The sequence below is a fragment of the Pristiophorus japonicus genome, chromosome 4 (assembly GCF_044704955.1).
Source record: "Pristiophorus japonicus isolate sPriJap1 chromosome 4, sPriJap1.hap1, whole genome shotgun sequence".
NCBI lineage: Eukaryota > Metazoa > Chordata > Chondrichthyes > Pristiophoridae > Pristiophorus > Pristiophorus japonicus.
The window spans coordinates 108631385-108650751 of NC_091980.1; the positions used below are offsets into that span (position 1 = coordinate 108631385).

The window sequence follows — 19367 nt, forward strand, 5'->3', positions numbered from 1 at the left end:
ACTCCAGAAACGTGGGCATACAGATATAACGTCCCAAAACCGGAAACCTCGGGACCAAGGCCATTCCGGTTTTCATTTTTTTCTGGATTTCGGAGTAGAAATCCGATATTCCGAATTCAGAAACCCTTGGGCCGACTTTCGTGTATTTCCGGATTTCGGAGCCAAAAATCCAACTGCCCAAATCCGGAAACCTCATGGATGATTTTTGGGTATTTCCAGATTTCGGAGACAATCAGATGTCCTGAATCCGGAAACCCTTGGACCTAGTTTCGTGAATTTCTGGATTTTGGAGCATTACATCCGACAGCAACCTCGAGGCCGGCCACACGATGCCGGGCTGCGTATTTTTTGGATTCCTGCTTGAAGACTTAAAAGTCCGGTTTTCGGGAAATATTTCCAGATTCCGGACAATGACTCTTGCAACCTGTACACTGTCCGGTTTTTGGACAATTACTGTTTTTAGCACTCCGGATTTCGGACGTTCGACCTGTATATTGTCGGCTGGCACTTCAGTGCAGTACTGAGGAAGCGTAAAGGCGCTGTCTTTTGGATAAGACATTAACCTAAGGCCCCCATAGGTGAGCATAAAGATTCAACTGAACTATTCAAAGGTGAGCAGGGGTGTTCTGGCCAATATTGAATCGCTTAACAGCAGCTATTACTTCTTGCTTTGTATTCCTTTGCTGTTCTTTATAGCTCTCCTAGTCCGTGGGATCTCTACTATTCTTTGAAGCCCTTTCTTTAGTTTTATACTCACCTCTTGTTAACCAAGGTTGTTTAATTACACAAGTGGAATTCTTGCTCTTTAGGGGTATGTCATTATCATAGGCAGTCCCTCAAAACGAGGATGACTTGCTTCCACGGTGAAAAGGGATGAGTTCACAGGTGTTTCAATGAAGGACCTAATATTCCGGATCGCTAACACCTCCCAGTGCTGGCCATTAAATCTCCTGTGGAATTATCCTGGGTCCGCAGCAGAGTGTTGATGTTTAGATGTTCACCTGGCTTGTCCCTTTTAAGGTTGTCACTCCTAAACTGCTGAGGTAAATCAGAGGGCTGTTGCAACTGCTTGGTAAATGTTCAGATTAGGGGTAAGTACACAGCTTGTATTGTACCCAATACTTATTTGAACACCTTCCACTGTTAATTTGTAGTTTTACCCATTAACAGTTCCTCTTAGTTTTCTGTGGTCAATTTCTATGTCATCCCTTCAGAGTCAGCCTTACCGAAATTTAAAAGCTTACTTTATGCCTCACCCTTCTCCCAGTCAAATCTAATATCGAATTCAATCATATTATGGTCACAGTTAGCTAGATTGTTATTCATGAACGGTGTCCCCAAGCACAAAAATTATACTTTGAGCATCAGCAGCACATTGTTGCTATGTATGCAATTTAACACATCGGTCAGTGGGGGGGAAATTACTCTTGGATGGCAGTGCAAACCAGGCGATAACAAAACAGTAGCCCGTTTTACAGCCCGCCTGATTATCTTTTCTGATTGTATGTCAGCTGTAAAAAGAGTTGGCGAATCGCAACTGCCCAAGGTCAATCTCAGCTCCTGCTGGTTAGCGTTTCATTAAAAAATGGGGGGACATGGAAGTCAGCTTTTTTCATAAGGATCGGTCATCAGTATCAATTAACTAGTTCAGTCAAAAGATAGGACTGAAGGACATCAGAACTAATTGGATCAGTTGGAAGGCCAAATAGGAAGCCACTAGAATCAAATGTTGTTTTCTCAGACTTTAAACAGACAAGCTTGCTGGATGAATTTGTTTCACATTCCTCTATCTGCTATTTTAATAAAATACCACATGAGCACGATTAACAGTCATCTGTTACTATAGCCAAGTAATTTCTATCGTTATGGCCCAGATTTCGCAGTGTTAATTATAGCTTTCACCATCATTACCCTTCTGAAACTGACCGTAACTTCAGGATTTAGCGCATGCGCAGATAAACGCGGAAATGCTGAAGTTGTGGTCAGTCAGGCTGCACTGTGGAACTCCCCAGAACCGGCAATCTGTTGAATTGACGAACACTTAACAGGGGAGAAATTCTGTATGGCCGCATTTGGGGGCAGTAACAGTCGGGAGGAGCATGACTTAGCGCCAGGTGCTGAAGTCTCACCCCTCTCCAGAAATTCGGGTTACTGCCTCCGAAAGGAAGTGGAGTGCCGCAGCGGACATGCACTGGGCCATGCAGCGCACTGGGCCGGGCAGCGGACGCACACAGGGCCAGGCAGTGGATAGGGCCGGGCAGCGGACAGGGCCAGGCAGCGCTGCCGCTTCCAGGGGGCTCTTCACTCACTTAAAGGGAAGGGCCCACATTGCTGACTCTGCACAAGGAAAAGGGACTTATCTGGACCACCATGGAGTGGGAGTGCTGCACAATCAGCACTCCAGCAGAGTGCCACATTGTGCGATTGTGGCCAGAACCCTGCGAAGAAACCGGATCAGGAGCAGCAATAAGGCAAGTTTTTTTTCAAATTTTTCACTCCGCTACCGCGCCTTTAATTTTTGCCCTGGTGGTGGCCGGCCACCCAATACATGTCCCCGGTGCTGCTGCAGGGGACAAAAGTGAATTTCAGGCCGGGGGCGCTAACGGGGCAATGTGCACGGCGAGGAGCACACGATCTCCGGATGCAACGCCGCAGCAAAACTCTCGCCCAATATGGTGGGAGTCGTTTCCAGCGCCGCCCCGGGGGGGTGCTAATGGGAGGCGCAAATGGACTGAATGTTCGAGCCCAAGCTTTTACGATCTAATATTGCTGTTAAACACCCCATAAAAAGTTAAGCCTTATTGGAATAGGTGTAGCTGGGATTTTAACGACGTATTGACTGCTGAACAACCGTTCTGGCCCTGAAAACCTAATTTTATATTTGTGGAATGTCAAATTTCTCCATCGATTACCATCATTAGATTTTTAAAATAAAAGAAATATATATATATTCTAAGTTTGATATTTCAGCTTTTACCTTAACCCCATGTGTATGTCTCAATCTTTATTTCGCTCTCTATAAATTTTTTTTTAAATGAAATGATAATCAGTGCTTTTTACTTCCTAGTTGGGGCTTCAGTTAATATCTTATCCGAAAGACATTAGTCGGCGCCCCACGACCTGTGAGGGAACACCATCGCGGCAGGTCAGGGATATAAGAAGCCAGGCACTGCAGAGAGCAGCACGAACTAGTCCAGGAGTGCGACTGGATTGACATCACCGAAATCCAGGTCGCCGATTTGAGCACGGGTAAGACCATCGGTGGGGTCAGGACCCAGGTGCTGGAGGAAAGATGGAGAGCAGCAGAGGAATGACGAGGTTGGGTCCAAGGTGAGACAAGAGTTCAGGACCCAGCAGAGGTGGAGTCGAGGAGCGGAGGAGTCGGGGCCCAGCATACATCAACAGCGGGGTCGGGGCCCAGGGATTGCGCAGCAGAGTTTGGTCTCCAGTCGGCTCGGTTAATCTTTGCCACTGGTCCCACGGCCTTGCTCTGTCTAGCCCGTGTGGTGGCTGGTGAACAGCCACTCCACATTAAAAGAATTCACGCACAGGCGTCTTCCACCCTTCAAGATGTAACTCATTGAAACACCTGAGAGCTCATCTTTTTTTGGGACTGCCTGATACTATACCTCTAACAGCATCTCCAACAATGCAGCAGTCTCTCAGTACTCAACTGAAATGTCAGCCCAGATAATGGGTTCCTATCACTGGAATGGAGCTTGAAACCATAATCATTTTGTTCAGAGGCAAGAGTACCATCACTGAACGGCACAGTTACAACAGGATCCAAATATCAGAAATGTACTGAAGAGTCCGAACCAAACTTTTCTGGGATATTCCCCAGAATAATTTTGAAAATTAATTCCATGCCTTTGGCCCGCAAATTTCCCCATCAGCAATTTCCAAATCCACCATTGCTGGAATGGCACATTTGAACACTTCAGGTTTACTCACCTGCAAATAAAAGTGATTGAGCATGCACAGCTTAGGTTATGACAAGCCCATGTCCCAGTGCACCTCAGTCCAACTACTCAACGACCCCGCCACGATCTCTAAATTGTCAGACGGCTTGTCCAACATCCAGTTCTGGATGAGCAGAAATTTTCTCCAATTGAATATTGGGAAGACCGAAGCCATTGTTTTCAGTCCCCGCCACAAACTCCATTCCCTAGACATTGACTCCATCCCTCTCCCCAATTCCTGTCTGAGGCTGTCATATTTGACCTTGAAATGAGCTTTTGACCACATATCCGCAACATAACCAAGACCGCCTATTTCCACTTCCGTAATATCGCAACGTCGCCGCCCTTGCCTCAGCTCATCGGCTGCTGAAGCTCTCATCCATGCCTTTGTTACCTCTAGACTTGACTATTCCAACACACTCCTGGCTGGCCTCCCACATTCTACCCGACGTAAATGAGAAGTGATCCAAAACGCAGCTGCCTGTGTCCTAACTCGCACCAAGTCCCGCTCACTCATCATCCTTGTGCTCGCTGACCTACATTGGCTTTCGGTTAAGCAAACCTCAATTTCAAAATTCTCATCCTTATTTTCAAATTCCTCCATGGCCTCACTCTTCCCTATCTCTATAATCTCCTCCAGCCCCATACCCATCCAGACCCCCGAGATGTCTGTGCTCCTCTAATTCTGCCCTCCTGAGCATCCCTGATTGTAATCGGTCAACCACTGGTGGCCATGCCTTGTTATCTGGAACTCGCTGCCTAAACCTCTCCGCTTCTCTTTCCTCCTTCCAGACTTTCCTTAAAACATAGCTCTCTGACCAAGCTTTTGATCATCTGCGGTAATTTCTACTGAATTTCCCATTTCTACCTGCGCTAATTTCGGCTCGGTGTCAAATTTTTATCGCTTAATACTCCTACCATGGGACGTCTCACTGCATTAAAGGCGCTATATAAATACATGTTATTATTGTTGTTATCGTCACACAACCCAAGGCATCTATTCAAATAAGCTTTGCAGCCATTTGTCATCTTTTACTTTAAAAAAAAATAGGCTTGCCTGTATGGTACCATTTACCTTGGTGCTATTCTTTAGATCAGTCTGTTTTGGCAATTTCACTTCAGCTAGGACTGAAACCAGCATAATGTATAACTCCAGAAAATTAAAACAAATAGTCCAAAGGAAATTGTAAAATGATTGATGGAGTGACAGTTTACAACTATTGGAACATATACTATGCCCTAACACCCTGATAACTTATCAGGAAACTGTTAATGTGTGCAACGTTATAAACAGGAAACAGACCATGGGTAAATCTTCCTCTGCTTTAAGCTAGTTTCTGTTGCAATTAATGTTTTACAGACTAGTCAGTGAACAAGACACACCTCTGCTCCAGATCATCTTTTTAAGTGGCTTAAAACAATTCATTTAAGTTGCAGCAACCTAGTTCTGCATTACTGGATCCATACAAATTGTATTAACCCCTGTAGCACCACTGGCAAGATGGTTAGTTAATGCTCAGCAACATAGGTAGAAAAGTAAGCTTTTGTTTAGAAACGAGTATTGAATACAAGGCCAAAAGAAAACCATACAAGAGGGGGAAAACAATTATGAGAAAATACCATTTAACTTCTCAAACTTATCTCTCCAGTATTCCCATCCTGGCAATCAACTACATCTTGAACTCTCGAAGCCTACCTCCTCTGCTTTACCTAGTAGATACCGGAATAAATAATGGGAAACAGGGAAATGGCAGAGAATTTGAACAAATATTTTGTATCAGTCTTCACAGTCGAAGACACTAAAAACAGCCCAATAATAGATAATCAAGGGGCTATAGGGAGGGGGGAACTTAAAACAATCATTAAAGAAAAAGTACTCAGTAAAATAATAAGACTAAAAGGTGGACAAGATGGCCTGCATCCTAGGGTCTTAAAAGAAGTGGCTGCAGAGATAGTGGATGCATTGGTTGTAATCTACGAAAATTTCCTGGATTCTGGCGAGGTCCCAACGGGTTGGAAAACCATAAATGTAACATCCCTATTTAAAAAAGGAGGGAGACAGAAAGCAGGAAACTATAGACCAGTTAGCCTATCATTGGGAAAATGCTGGAATCTGTTATTAAGGAAGCAGTAGAAGTCATTTGGAAAAGCATAATACAGTCAAGCAGAGCTAGCATGGTTTTATGGAAGGGAAATCATGTTTGACAAATTTGCTGGAGTTCTTTGAGGATGTAACAAGCAGGGTGGATAGGGGGGAACCAGTGGATGTGGTGTATTTGGATTTCCAGAAGGCATTTGATAAGGTGCCACTACTGCACAAGATAAGAGCTCACGGGGTTGGGGGTAACATATTAGCATGGATAGATGATTGGCTAACTAACAGAAAACAGAGAGTTGGGATAAATGGGTCGTTTTCCCGTTGGAAAACAGTAACTCGTGGGGTGCCACAGGGATCGGTGCTGGGGCCTCAATTATTTACAATCTATATTAATAAATTGGATGAAGGGACCAAGTGTAATTTAGCCAAGTTTGCTAATGATGCAAAGATGGGTGGGAATGCAAGTTGTGAGGAGGACACAAAGAATCTGCAAAGGGATATAGACAGGTTAAGTGAGTGGGCAAACATTTGGCAGATGGAGTATAACGTGGGAAAGTGTGAGGTTATCCACTTTGGCAGGGAAAAAAAAATTATTTAAATGGAGCGAGATTGCAAAAAACCTTTGAAGTTTAATATATTGAATAGTATGCAGTACTCAATGCGTTCTAATCAGTGCATTATAATGCCTCAGCATACTCTCTGTAGACATATTCCAGTCATTCATTACAAACAGATCAACTCGCACAACTACCCAGATTCTCACCCCACTTCCTATTAAAACTCCACCCTTTTTTCCCTGCCCCTCTTGCATTTAGGATGATATATTTACTGCTCATGATGCAATCTCCTCTACATTGCAAAGATCAAACACAAGATTAGCTGACCATTTAAATTGAACACATGCATTCTGTCCACAAGTGTGACCTTGACTTTGCTGCGGCTTCAGTTCCCCTCAGATTCTTTCTCTGACCGCTCAGCTTTTGGCCTCCTGTATTATTCCAACTAGGCTTAACAAAGGCTTTCGAGATAGGAGCTTGTCTATCTCTTGGGCACTCTGCAGCTTTATTGTCTAAACATCGACTTTAACTTCAAATCCCAGTGATATCCTCCAGTTTTATTATAGCATATTGGCATTTCAAGTGTAGAGCCTTTCCTGCAAACAGTGCTGGCTCGGGGGAAACGTTTATTGTGGTGGTACCTTGCTTTTTCCTCTTCTAGAAACCAACAGACTACTGTGTTTTTTTCAGTGCTTTAATTTTAAGTTTTTTACATTTGCAGCTTCCTCCTCAACTTTAAATCCTACCATTTTCTCACCGTTTATGTGGGCCTCACTAATGTCTTTTCACCCTCAACTGTTTGCATTTTTCCATTCTTTTAATGCCTCTCCATTGCCTCAGCTACAACATCTAACAGTTTTCTGTTAAGTAGTATATAGTTAATTCAACCTATTAAGAACTTCTGCTCCAAAATTAGACTATCTGCTAATTCTCCATTTTTTCTCTATTTTTTTCCCCAACCTCAATAAAATTCTCATTTATCGTTTGGTTTTCAGTTCTATAGAGATACACCCCAAAACATTAAATTGCTTTTTCTCTTTATAGGTGCTGACTAATCTGAGTAAATATGTATATATTACTGTACAGTTCTACATTTTAAAATACATTTTTCACATTGTGCAGACACTGAAAGAGATAAGGCTACCGACACTCCCATGTCGCTTTCAGTTTCCCTGTGCCAATTCTACTTACTTCACTGTATACCTGCTGCTTATTCTTGCAATGAGTCAGCAATATATGGGGAAAGAGCAGGGAAGTGGGACTCAATGGATAGTTCTTTCAAAGAGCTAGCACACGCACGATGGGCTGAATAGCCTCCTTATTTGCTACATGTTTCTATTATTCTATAACATAATTTGCCATTTGCCTGTCCAATTTCATAATTGATCTAAATCGGTCCACAAAAGGGTAACTGCATCTGCCATTCACATCATACTCACCATTTTAGTATTTTTACAAATTTAATAAGCTTACGTTGCTGTGCCCTGGTTGCTTACATAAATCAGAAATAGGCATCTTAGCACATTCATCTTTCATTATTGTATGAGTATTGCTGTGCAGAAGGTAGTATTTTCTTTGAAATACATAGTCCACACACCCTAGAGTTCGAAAAAGCTGCTGGCAATCTAATGAGTAAGGAAATCATTTATTTTAGTAAGTCAGATAAAATTTGAATGCTCAATTTTGATTTAAAATGAAAAGTAATTTGAATTTTATATACAGAAGTAGACGACTATATATGGATGAACACATGTTGGCAAACTGACCAGTGAATCAAACAGGGGAACCCAGAACTTGGGAGGATAAGAGTCAAACAAAAATAAACTTCAGAAACAAGTATAATATAGATTACAGGTCAAACACTTGCTCACTTGGAATGGAGATATCGGAGATTGTTCATTGGTGTGATGTGAATGACAGACTTCTCCAATGAAAGGCACCCCATAGTCAGGAGCTAGGGGCCCAAGTTTCGGGCCACGCCTAGAACGGCGCAGCCCCGACCTGGACGCCCGTTTTTTGCGGCAGAAAGTGTGCCTAAAAAATACTTACCGATTCTCCGGCTCCCTGCAGGTCCTCTGGAGCTGCGTGCGGCGCAGCACGAGCTGTGGGAGGCGGAGCCAGGACCCTGCGCTGAAAACAGTGCCGGGACCTCTGCACGGGCACGCTACAGTGGGCGCGCATCTGCAGTAGCTCCAGGCGCCCAAAACTGTGTGGGAGGGGCCTGAAGCACGCAGCCCCTAAGCCCTGCCCGAATGGCCTCACTGGGGCTGCGTGGATCAGGCTGCACCTCCCACGCCCAGCTCCTGCTTCCTCCCGACTCGACTTCCAACCCCCCGCCCCCAGACCCGGCTCGATTCCCGCTCCCCCCCGGACCGGGCCCGACCCGAACAGACTCCCACTACCACCCCCGGACCCAACCCGAACAGACTCCCACTCCCCCCCGCCCCGGACTGGACCCTGGACCCGACCCCCATCCTCCCGCAATGGACCCGACCAGACTCCCACTCCCACCACCCACCAGACCTGCCGACCCGAACAGATTCACACTCCCATCCCCGGACCAGACCCCAGACCCCGGACCGGACTCCCGCCGTGGACCGGATCCGACCCCCGCCCCCGGATCTGACCTGACACCCGCCCCCGGACCTGACCCGACCCCCTACCTTTAAATCAAATTTTGGGCCCGGCCTGGCACGGCCCGTTCAGCCTCCATCTCCTCTCCCTCCCTCCCTCCCTCCTCCTCCACCTTCCCTCTTTCCTCCCCCCCCTCGCCGTCAGAAACACAGACACTGACAGAGAGAGAGTGAGAGAGACACACACAGAGAGATAGAGACACTCTGCCCAGGGGGGGGGCATCCCAGCATGCTGTTGGAGGGCTCCCGGTGCTGCAGTCGGTAAGTAGAAAATGTTTTATTTATTGATTTTTAAATTTTTTTTATTTTTTATTAATTTTTTGATTGATTTATTGGTTGAAATATTGATGTATTTATCATTTATTATTGATGATGGTTCTTTATTTGTAAAACTGAAGTGTTTAATGTTTGTAAACTCCACTTTAAACCCCTCCCCCCACCCCCATTCCCTACGCCTGATTTGTAACCTACGCCTGATTTTCTAAGTGTAGGCAAGGTTTTTCTGAGCATACAAACATCTACACTTACTCCATTCTAAGTTAGTTTGGAGCAAGTTTTCACTGCCTAAACTTTGAAAACAGGCGTAAATGGCCAGACACGCCCCCTTTTGAAAAAGAAAATTCTGTTCCAAAGTGAAACTGTTCTAACTGACTAGAACTGGAGCAAACTAAATGCCGAGAATTGCAATTTCTAAGATACTCCATTATAAACCAGTTGCTCCAAAAAAATAGGAGCAACTCAGGCCGAAACTTGGCCCCTATATTTCTAGCAGGGCACAACTGGTTCAGACATGCTTCTTACTCCCACCTATTGCTAGAGCGTTTTGTTAACACGCCAACACGTCATGCACTATTTAACAGCCAGGCTGAGAACTGCCAAGTTTGTCGACAAGAACATGAATTGGACAAACCTCTGCTCGCAAATTGTTGCCAATAGTTGTGACTCTAGGAACAAGTTAAAAACAATATCAATAGTTCAAACAGTTTAGTAGGCTACAATTTACAATAAACATGGGATATAAATACGAATGGATTTCTGCCCCTTTCTTTCCTTCCTCTATAATGACATTTTAAGGGAAACATAAAACAGGCATGATATAATCAAAACATACTTACATTCCACCAGCTCAAAAGAGAGACGTTGTTTCCTCCACATTTTCACGCAGAGACATGCATAATCTGGGCATAAGTGAGTTATACGTGTCACTAACTAAATAAGCCCAAGGCTCCTCAAACTTTTATGACTGTCCATCAAGAACTCTCCACCCACAAAACAGGCCACGCCTCTCAACTTACAAATTTGAAAACTACAATTGCGGAGGGTCTCTCCACAGGTTTGATGGTGCAGCAAGAACAAAAGTAATTCTTCTGATATCTTATTGCAATTTTTTGAGTGTTGTATGGCTTTAATTTCCTTCCTGCAATGAGGCACCTATTTTTTTAATGACTTCACCTAAATGCATTTACACTTTCAAGAAAATATGTATTTGTACTCTGGGTCTATATTCATCTAAAACCTTTCAGCATCTCTTGATTACAATTACACTCCCACTTCATGCTTTTCCACCCAAAAATGCATTCTCTCACACTGCTCCACATCAAGTGCTATATGCCATCTAGCTGCCCAGTCTACTAGACTGTAAAAGACATCAGAAGGATATACAAGGTTGAAATTCGGTATCGACCCATTTGGAGCAGTAACCGAGGTGAGGCGGGACTTCCTGCACTCACCACAGAAGTCCTGCCCCAGCAGCAAAATTGGGGTTATTATCTCCAAGCGGAAGTGGAGCACAATGTCGGCCTCTCCGCATAGCGCTGACCCAAGTACAGGGCCCTCCCCTACCCTTAGGGGAAAGCACGTTGAGAGCTCTGCAGTAGGGTGAGGGGCCTCCACTAGGCCACTGGAGATGCGGGGTGCTGAGCCCGCAGTCTGGCACAGAAGCGGAGTGCCGGGCTGCGCCACTGCACATGGACCACGTGTAATGAAGAACGGAAGGCTGGACCGGTATGTCAGCCACAAGAAAAATATGGTGCTGCGCACCTCTCCTTTAATTTCCACCCTGCGAGCAGAGTGCGGGGCTAGCGCTGACATTCCCCACAGCGGCCTCACGGGGCACTGCTCAAAATACACCGCAAGGCGAAAACAAGGCACTGTATACACAGATGAAATCATAGTCGGCGCAGCGGCCCGGGATGCTACCGGCGAGAGTGGGGCGCTGCCAGTTTTGTGCCTCCGCTAACTCTCGTAATTTCACGGGAACAGGTAGCGCGCCCCCACCCACCTCCCTCGGGCGAAAACCCATTTGGGCCAATTAGTGCCCCCCAGAGATGCTAATGATAGGCGCACATCAATCCAATTTTGGCTCCAGAGTCTCCAATCGCAACACTATGATTTGGAAAAGGCCAGATACTTTGACTTTAGCCATTATGTTCTTTAATTTTGAGCACAGCCTGATGCGCTAGCTCCTCCAATTAAACAACTGCTCCAGACATTGCCACAATAGAACCGGAGGAGTACAGGCACTGCTGCATCCTATTTCTATGCGACCTTTGTAATATTCATGTTAATATTGAAATTTCTGGTGCAAAAGTTACAAATGAGTTCATTTCAAGCAATCTAATCCTTTAATCAGCCGAATAAACTTGGCAAGAACAATTTTCTATCTACAAATAGACAATGATGCTAAACTAGTCATAGCACGTCCTAAAGTTGAATTACCATCGAAATATAACATTGTCTATTAGTTGCTATTTAGTACCAATCAATATAGTTTGTGTTCAATTCTTCCCTGCAGCACCATTTGCTGGTTCATTCAAAGTAGCACCCCAGATCAAGGCATCAGCATTTGCTTTGACATTGCATTACTTTCAAAAGAAAGTCACACACTGTGGGCCCAAGTTTCCACATGATAAAAAACGGGCGCCCCTCCGAGCTGGGCGCCCGTTTTTCGCACCTAAAACGGCGCCGGAAAAAAAACGAGCGATTCTGGAGCGCTTTGCAGCTCCTTGTCTGCATGGCGCGGCGCCCAGGGGGGCGGAGCCTACACTCGTGCCGATTTTGTAAGTGGGAGAGGGCGGGTACTATTTAAATTAGTTTTTTTCCTGCCGACAACGCTGCACGTGCGCGTTGGAGCGTTCGCGCATGCTCAGTGTGAAAAAAACATTGGCACTCGGCCATTTTTGTCGTTCTTTGTAGCTGTTTAGTTTTTGAACATTTTTTAATAAAAGTACATTGCCATCAGCACAGAGGCTTCTTGTAGCAGTGAGAAGGATGCAGGAAGCCTCAGAAAGTTGAGGCAGCCGTTTCCCGACGACCTCCCCCTTTTGCCGTCGGGAAATGGCTCCTCAATTTTTGAGGCTTCCTGCAGCTTTCTCTCTTTCCCGCCAGCCGTCTGGAACGGCTCCATTCCCTCTTCCCCCCCCCCCGCGTTCGGTCGGCTCCCTCCCGCCCGCGTTCGGTCGGCTCTCTCCCTCCCGCGTCCGTCGGCTCCCTTCCCTGCCCCCCCCCCCCCCCGCATTCGTCAGCTCCCTTCCCTTCCCTCCCCCCCCCCCCCCCTCCCCCTCCGCGTTCGTCGGCTCCCTTCCCTTCCCTCCACCCCTCACGTTCGGTCGGCTCCCTCCTCCCCCCCCCACCCGCGTTCGGTCGGCTCCCTCCTCCCCCCCCCCACCCGCGTTCGGTCGGCTCCCTCCTCCCCCCCCACCCGCGTTCGGTCGGCTCCCTCGTTTTGTGAGGCTTGCTGCACCATTCCTCCTAGCTGAAGCACTTTCACACAGGTAGGAAGATGGTTTATTTAATCTTTTCTTTGCTTATAAATGTTTATTCAGGTTGGATTTATTTGTATAATATTTGTAGAAGTATAAATAAGGATTTATTGTCGAATTTAATGAGCTCCCCTCCCCCCCACCTCGTTCTGGACGCCTAATTTGTAACCTGCGCCTGATTTTTTTATGTGTAGAACAGGTTTTTTCAGTTCTACAAAAATCTTCACTTGCTCCATTCTACTTTAGTTTGGAGTACGTTTTCACTGTGGAAACTTTCAAATCAGGCGTCAGTGGCCGGACACGTCCCCTTTTGAAGAAAAAATTCTGTTCCAAAGTAGAACTGTTCTACCTGACTAGAACTGCAGAAAAAAAAGTGGAGATTTGCGAATTCTAAGATAGTCCGTTCTCCACCAGTTGCTCCTAAATATCAGGCGCAAATCATGTGGAAACTTGGGCCCTAAGTAACTACAATCTTTATAGCTACCCTTTCTAAGCTAGACACATGTATGGCCGAGTTCACAGAGCATGTATATTGTGCATCTAAGATTTACTTTGCACCACCATTGGCGGCCAGCACTTTCAGCTGCCTAAGCCATAAAAGCTCTGGAATCCCTGCCCTAAACTTTCGTGCCTCTCTCTCTCGCCCTCTCTTTCTCTCCTTTTAAGAAGCTCGTTAAAACCCATTTCTGACTAAGCTTTTGGTCACCTGTCCTAAAAAAAAATGTTTTGGCTCGGCTCAAATTTTGTCTAATAATGTTAAGGTCACAGGTTCAAGTTGCACTCCAGAAACTTGAGCACAAAATCTAGGCCAAAACTCCAGTGCAGTACCGAGGGAATGCTACACTGTCAGAGATGCCGTCTTTGGACGAGGCGCTATGCCGAGGTCCAGTTTGCCCTCTCAGATGGACATAAAAAAGATCCCATGGCACTATTTTGAAGAAGAGGAGAGTTCTCCCCAATGTCCTGGCCAATATTTATCCCTCAACTAACATCACTAAAAATGATCATCTGGTCATTATCTTATTGCTGTGTATGGGACCTTGCTGTGCGCAAATTGGCCACCATGTTTCCTACATTACAACAGTGATTATACTTCAAAAGTACTTCATTAGCTGTAAAGTGTGTTGAGACATCACAAGGTTGTGAAAGGCATTATATAAAACACAAGTTCTTCCTTATAAATGCTACTAGCACACTTGCTAATCAGCAAAGAGGCACACACTTTCAGCAAAATAGTAGAGACACCTTTCCAATTGCTTCACAACTCTCTTTCCTCCTCCTCCCGTAAATCTTCTTAGCCTCCACTGGCACTTTTTTGCAGTGTAGAATGCAAACTATGTTCTTTACTATGATACTAAATGCCAAAGCTACAATTTGCAATACTGCCTAATTCAGGACTTACTGAAACAAAGATAGTCAAAAGAAAATGTGAACAAAATAAGCCTTAGTTCATTTTAAAACTCCTTAAAAAGAAAGCTTTGATTGGGAGACAAGGTTCTCTTTAAATGTTGCTCTACTGAGAGCAGAACTACAGTCACCATCTATGCAATTCTATCAAAAAGGAATTGATCGATTATACAGTGAGATGAAGAATATCCTTTAGTAGATTAGGCAGAGTTATCAAATCTGTTTTTTTTAAATAGAAAACTATAGAGCTAACACAAAAGCAAAATACTGCAGATGCTGGAAATCTGAAACAAAAACAGAAAATGGTGGAAATACTTAGCAGCTCAGGCAGGATCTGTGGAGAGATAAACAGAGTAAATATTTCAAGTCGATGACCTTTCATCAGAGTGACATAGTGACAACTAAAAGGGTTTTTTCCAAAGGACATAGCACATTAAAAATCACGTTTATAATTTTAAAAAAAACTATGGCTTGAACGTTCCTTTGTTTTTTTTTTAGCCATACGAAAGGTTCAACGTCCAAGTTCAACAAATTTGGACCATTTTTTTTCCATTACTGTTTTTGGCAGTCATTCAACATTATGTTATTATTGGGTCCAAGAAACTGTACCAACCCTTCCTGAAAGTACAGAACAGATTTGTGTCTGCTATCAAATGGCCAGTTTTGTAATTCAAACAAATTTTATCACTAAATTTGTGGGCCAACATGAACCCTATTTCAAGCTGCACAGGAAATTAAAATAAAAAGTGGCTGGGTTGTCTTTTTGCAAAAAATGCAAACTCCAATATTGACGCAATAAATTTGATGTCACTCTTCACTGCACAAGTTGCTAAACCGTTCATGCTCCCTTATTTAGGGTACTAAAGTTCCGAGAAGACACATGTTTCTACGATTTTTGGTTTGAATAAAAGAACTTCAAATGCAAGACATAAATCATCCTTTAACGAAAAAGTGGATTCCCTGTGGTATTGCTCACAGATAATCCAAGACATTGGGATGAAGTGGAATAGATGTTGCATAATGGAGCACAGGGTCAGGGACAGGAGCAGGATATAAAGTCAGAATTAAAATGGGAAAGGGCAGGACAAATTCCATGTTATCTGGTGGCTAATCCAGGATTTGAAGTAGAGGATTGGTTACTGGCACCAGAGCCAGGGTAGATGATGGCAAGAATAGCTGGGTCAATTTTCTGACCTTCCCCATCCATACAAATGCTGGAAATACATAGCGGGATCCTTCAGAATCCAAAATGACACGTTATTCTCCCAAACATTTTACTTTCAAAAACATAGCTTATTTTGCCTCTTTATAGATACTGAAATCTGCTCTGTATTTTCAGTATTTGCATTTTTCCTTTAATTCTTCTACAAAGTTACTGTTTTGTTCTTCCTTCCTGAAAAGGGGAGAAAGAAGCAAGTGGAGCTTCAAAACAGTTAGTTCTGTTGTTGCTGGGGTTGTTCTCCTTAGAGCAGAGGCAGCCAAGAGGAGATTTGATGGAGGGATTTAAAATAATGAATGATTTAGATCGAGTAAATAAAGAGAAATTGTTTCTAATGACTGAAGGGTTGATACAAAGTCGACACAAATTTAAGATGATTGGCAAAAGAACAAGAGGTGGCATGAGGAAAATCTTTTTTACACAATGACTATTTAAGATTTGGAATGCACTGCGGATAGGATGGTGGATACAGATTCAATAGTCGCCTTCAAAAGCGAGTTGGAAGGAGACAAAATTGCAGGGATATAGGGAAAATGCAGGGGAGTGGGACTAACTGGATTGCTCTTCGAAAGAGTTGGCGGCGACCCAATGGGCCGAATGGCCTCCTTCTGTGCTGTGCTATTCTATGATTCTGGCTTGTTCTGAATGGCCAATCTTGCTGTCAATCTAAATAATGTTATGCACCCCCAACTCCAAATGCAGCATTGCTAACATAATTGAAAGGTGAATTGAGAGAGTTTTGTCCAAAGTGCTTGCACAGAATAACACTTGTGCATTCTGTAAGTTTGTTTGCTACCTGCTTGAAACTCTTCATTCAGACGAAGGAGCCCTAGGGTCCTCACAGAGGGACTAGTGGCCAATAGAAAACTTCACAAAATACAAGAAAGATTGTGATCTTGTTAATTTTGTAAATAATTTCTTAATGTTGAAAACCTTACTTTCACAATATTGGGGGCAAAATTGCTCCTTTTTCAGAGGCTAGTTAGCACCTCTGGCAAGACACTTGGGGGGGGGGGGGGGAAGAGAGGGGGAAAGAGAGAGAGAGAGAGAGAGAGAGAGAGAGAGAGAGAGAGAGAGAGAGAGAGAGAGAGGGCTCCCAGAAAATTGCCCGGGTGTTTGCGGAGGCACTGCCACGGCAGCGGCACACCCCCTGGGTAGATGATGACGACGACAACATTATCGGCACGCACATCAACCTCTCAGCACCGCGTGCCGACGCCTTCCGCTGCGTGGGGAAAATTGCCCCGCTACCCGCTAAGCTGGCACGAGCGGGTCGCAAAGCCGCCCGACATCCGCTCGCGGGGCAGAAATTGAGGTCGCCAGCGCCCCCACACCGCCATTTTACTCTTTTTACCGACTCTCCGGTCAGCTTCCCTATCTGTATTTTCAAGTGGTCCAGGTCGCCATTGTGCAGCTCCGCAACATGAGGTCTAGTGGAGGCCATCAGATGCCTTGCAGAGTGCGCAGCAGCCCTTCCCTTTAAATGTATGGAGGGCCGCTGCGCTGCCACATAGTGCTGCACTACTCGCCCCATTAGCACTGCTGGTCCCGCCCCTAAAGGAAGTGGAGTGTGCAAGGTTGCGCTCCACTTCCTTTGAGGGACGGCAAGCCCAATTCAGCGGCCGGGGCAGGAATTTTGCCCCAGCTGGTTACCGCCCCCAATCGGGGCGCAGGGCAATTTCACCCCCGATGTTCCTGAGCTTACTGACATGAGATGGCTACCGCACTTATTTTTAAAAATTGAACTTTTTTTTTTTCATATGCCGAGTTTCAATTTGGATATAGCTCTCATACCTCCGTAATAGTTCTCATTCCAGTTCGCTAATTGACCATTGATATGTTCCTAACCACTCATTCATTGTGGTAACACAATCAGCTTTATACATGACTTACTTTGTCTATACAAACTCAGTCCATATAGCACGTACACATTTATCATACTCATAACTGAATGAAAATTGGACCTGTGACAAATTGCACTGAATCCGAAGGTAATGCAATCAAACAAACATGGGAAAAGCACATAGATAAATTCCAATGAAAAATTATAAAGATTGTATGAAAATAGCCAATTCTGAATGACCAGTTAGCAAAACTCACCAATAGTAACAATTAAAAAAAAAGATATAATTCTTTTGGCCACCATATTGCTTCTGTATTATGCGGAGAACACAAGGCTGAAAAGAAAATTCATAACATTCAAAACACAATTTAAAAAAAAACTTTTCCTATAATATAAATGCCTTCAACTCTTTGTTGAAGCCTGTCCCTGTCTATAAATGTTAACATAGTGGTTATGTTACTGGACTAATAATCCCACCATGGCAGCTGGGGAATTTAAATTCAGTTAATTCAATAAATCTGGTATTAGTAATGATGACCATGAAACTACCGAATTATCGTAAAAACCCGTCTGGTTCACTAATGTCATTTGGGGAAGGAAATCTGCCATCCTTACCTAGTCTGGCTTATATGTGACTCCAGACCACAGCAATGTGGTTGATTCTTAACTACCCTCTGAAATGGCCTAGCCAGCCACTCAATTGTAAAAAAAACGCTACTAAAAACAAGAATAATAAAACTGGTTAGACCACCCAGCATCGACCTCGGCACTGGCTTCGGACACAACAATGGCACACCCAGTCCAGTTGACCCTGCAAAGTTCTCTTCACTAAAATTTGGGGACTTGTGCCAAAATTGGGAGAGCTGTCCCAGACTAGTCAAGCAACAGCCTGACATAGTCATACTCACAGAATCATACCTTTCATCCAATGTCCCAGACTCCTCCATCACCATCCCTGGGTACGTCCGGTCACACCAGCAGGACAGACCCACCAGAGGTGGCGGCATAGTGGTATACAGTCAGGAGGGAGTGGCCCTGGGAGGCCTCAACATTGATCTCTTGCTGATTACCACCTATTGCCCTTCCTCAGCTGATGAATCAGTACTCCTCCATGTTGAACACCACCTGGAAGAAGCACTGAGAGTATCAAAGGCACAGAATGTACTCTGGGTGGGGGACTTCAATATCCATTACCAAGAGTGGCTCGGTAGCACCACTAATGACTGAACTGGCTGAGTCTTGAAGGACATAGCTGCCAGACTGGGCCTGCGGCAGGTGGTCAGAGAACTAACACGAGAGGAAAATCTACTTGACTTCGTCCTCACTAATCTACCTGCTGCAGATGTACCTGTCCATGACAGCATTGAGGAGTACCGAAGAGCATGCCAGGAGCAGCACCAGGCATACCTAAAAATGAGGTGCCAACCTGGGGAAGCTGCAACACAGGGCTACAATGCATGCTGAAAAGCAGAAGCAGCATGCTATAGACAGATAAGTAATCCTATCGACGGATCAGATCAAAGCTCTGCAGTCCTGCCACATCCAGTAATGAATCGTGGTGGACAATTAAACAACTAATGGGAGCAGGAAGCTCTATAAATTTCTGTATCCTCAATTATAGTGAAGCCCAGCATGCGAGTGCAAAAGGCAAGGCTGAAGCGTTTGCAACCATTTTCAGTCAGAAGTGCCGAGTGGCTGATCCATATCGGCCTCCGTCTGAGGTCCACACCATCACAGAAACCAGCCTTCAGCCAATTTGATTCACTCCATGTTATATTAAGCTGAATTCCAGAGGTGAGGTGAGAGTGACTGCCCTTGACATCAAGACAGCATTTGACAGAGCGTGGCATCAAGGAGCCCGAGTAAAATTGAAGCAAATGGGAATCT

General features: G+C 44.7%; 1 protein-coding gene across 2 annotated transcripts in view; it reads right to left on the reverse strand.

Moving 5' to 3' along the window:
- pdlim7 (PDZ and LIM domain 7) overlaps positions 1 to 19367 on the reverse strand; it is a 165879-nt gene that overhangs the window by 94043 nt on the left and 52469 nt on the right. The gene's annotated exons all lie outside the window — the stretch shown is intronic.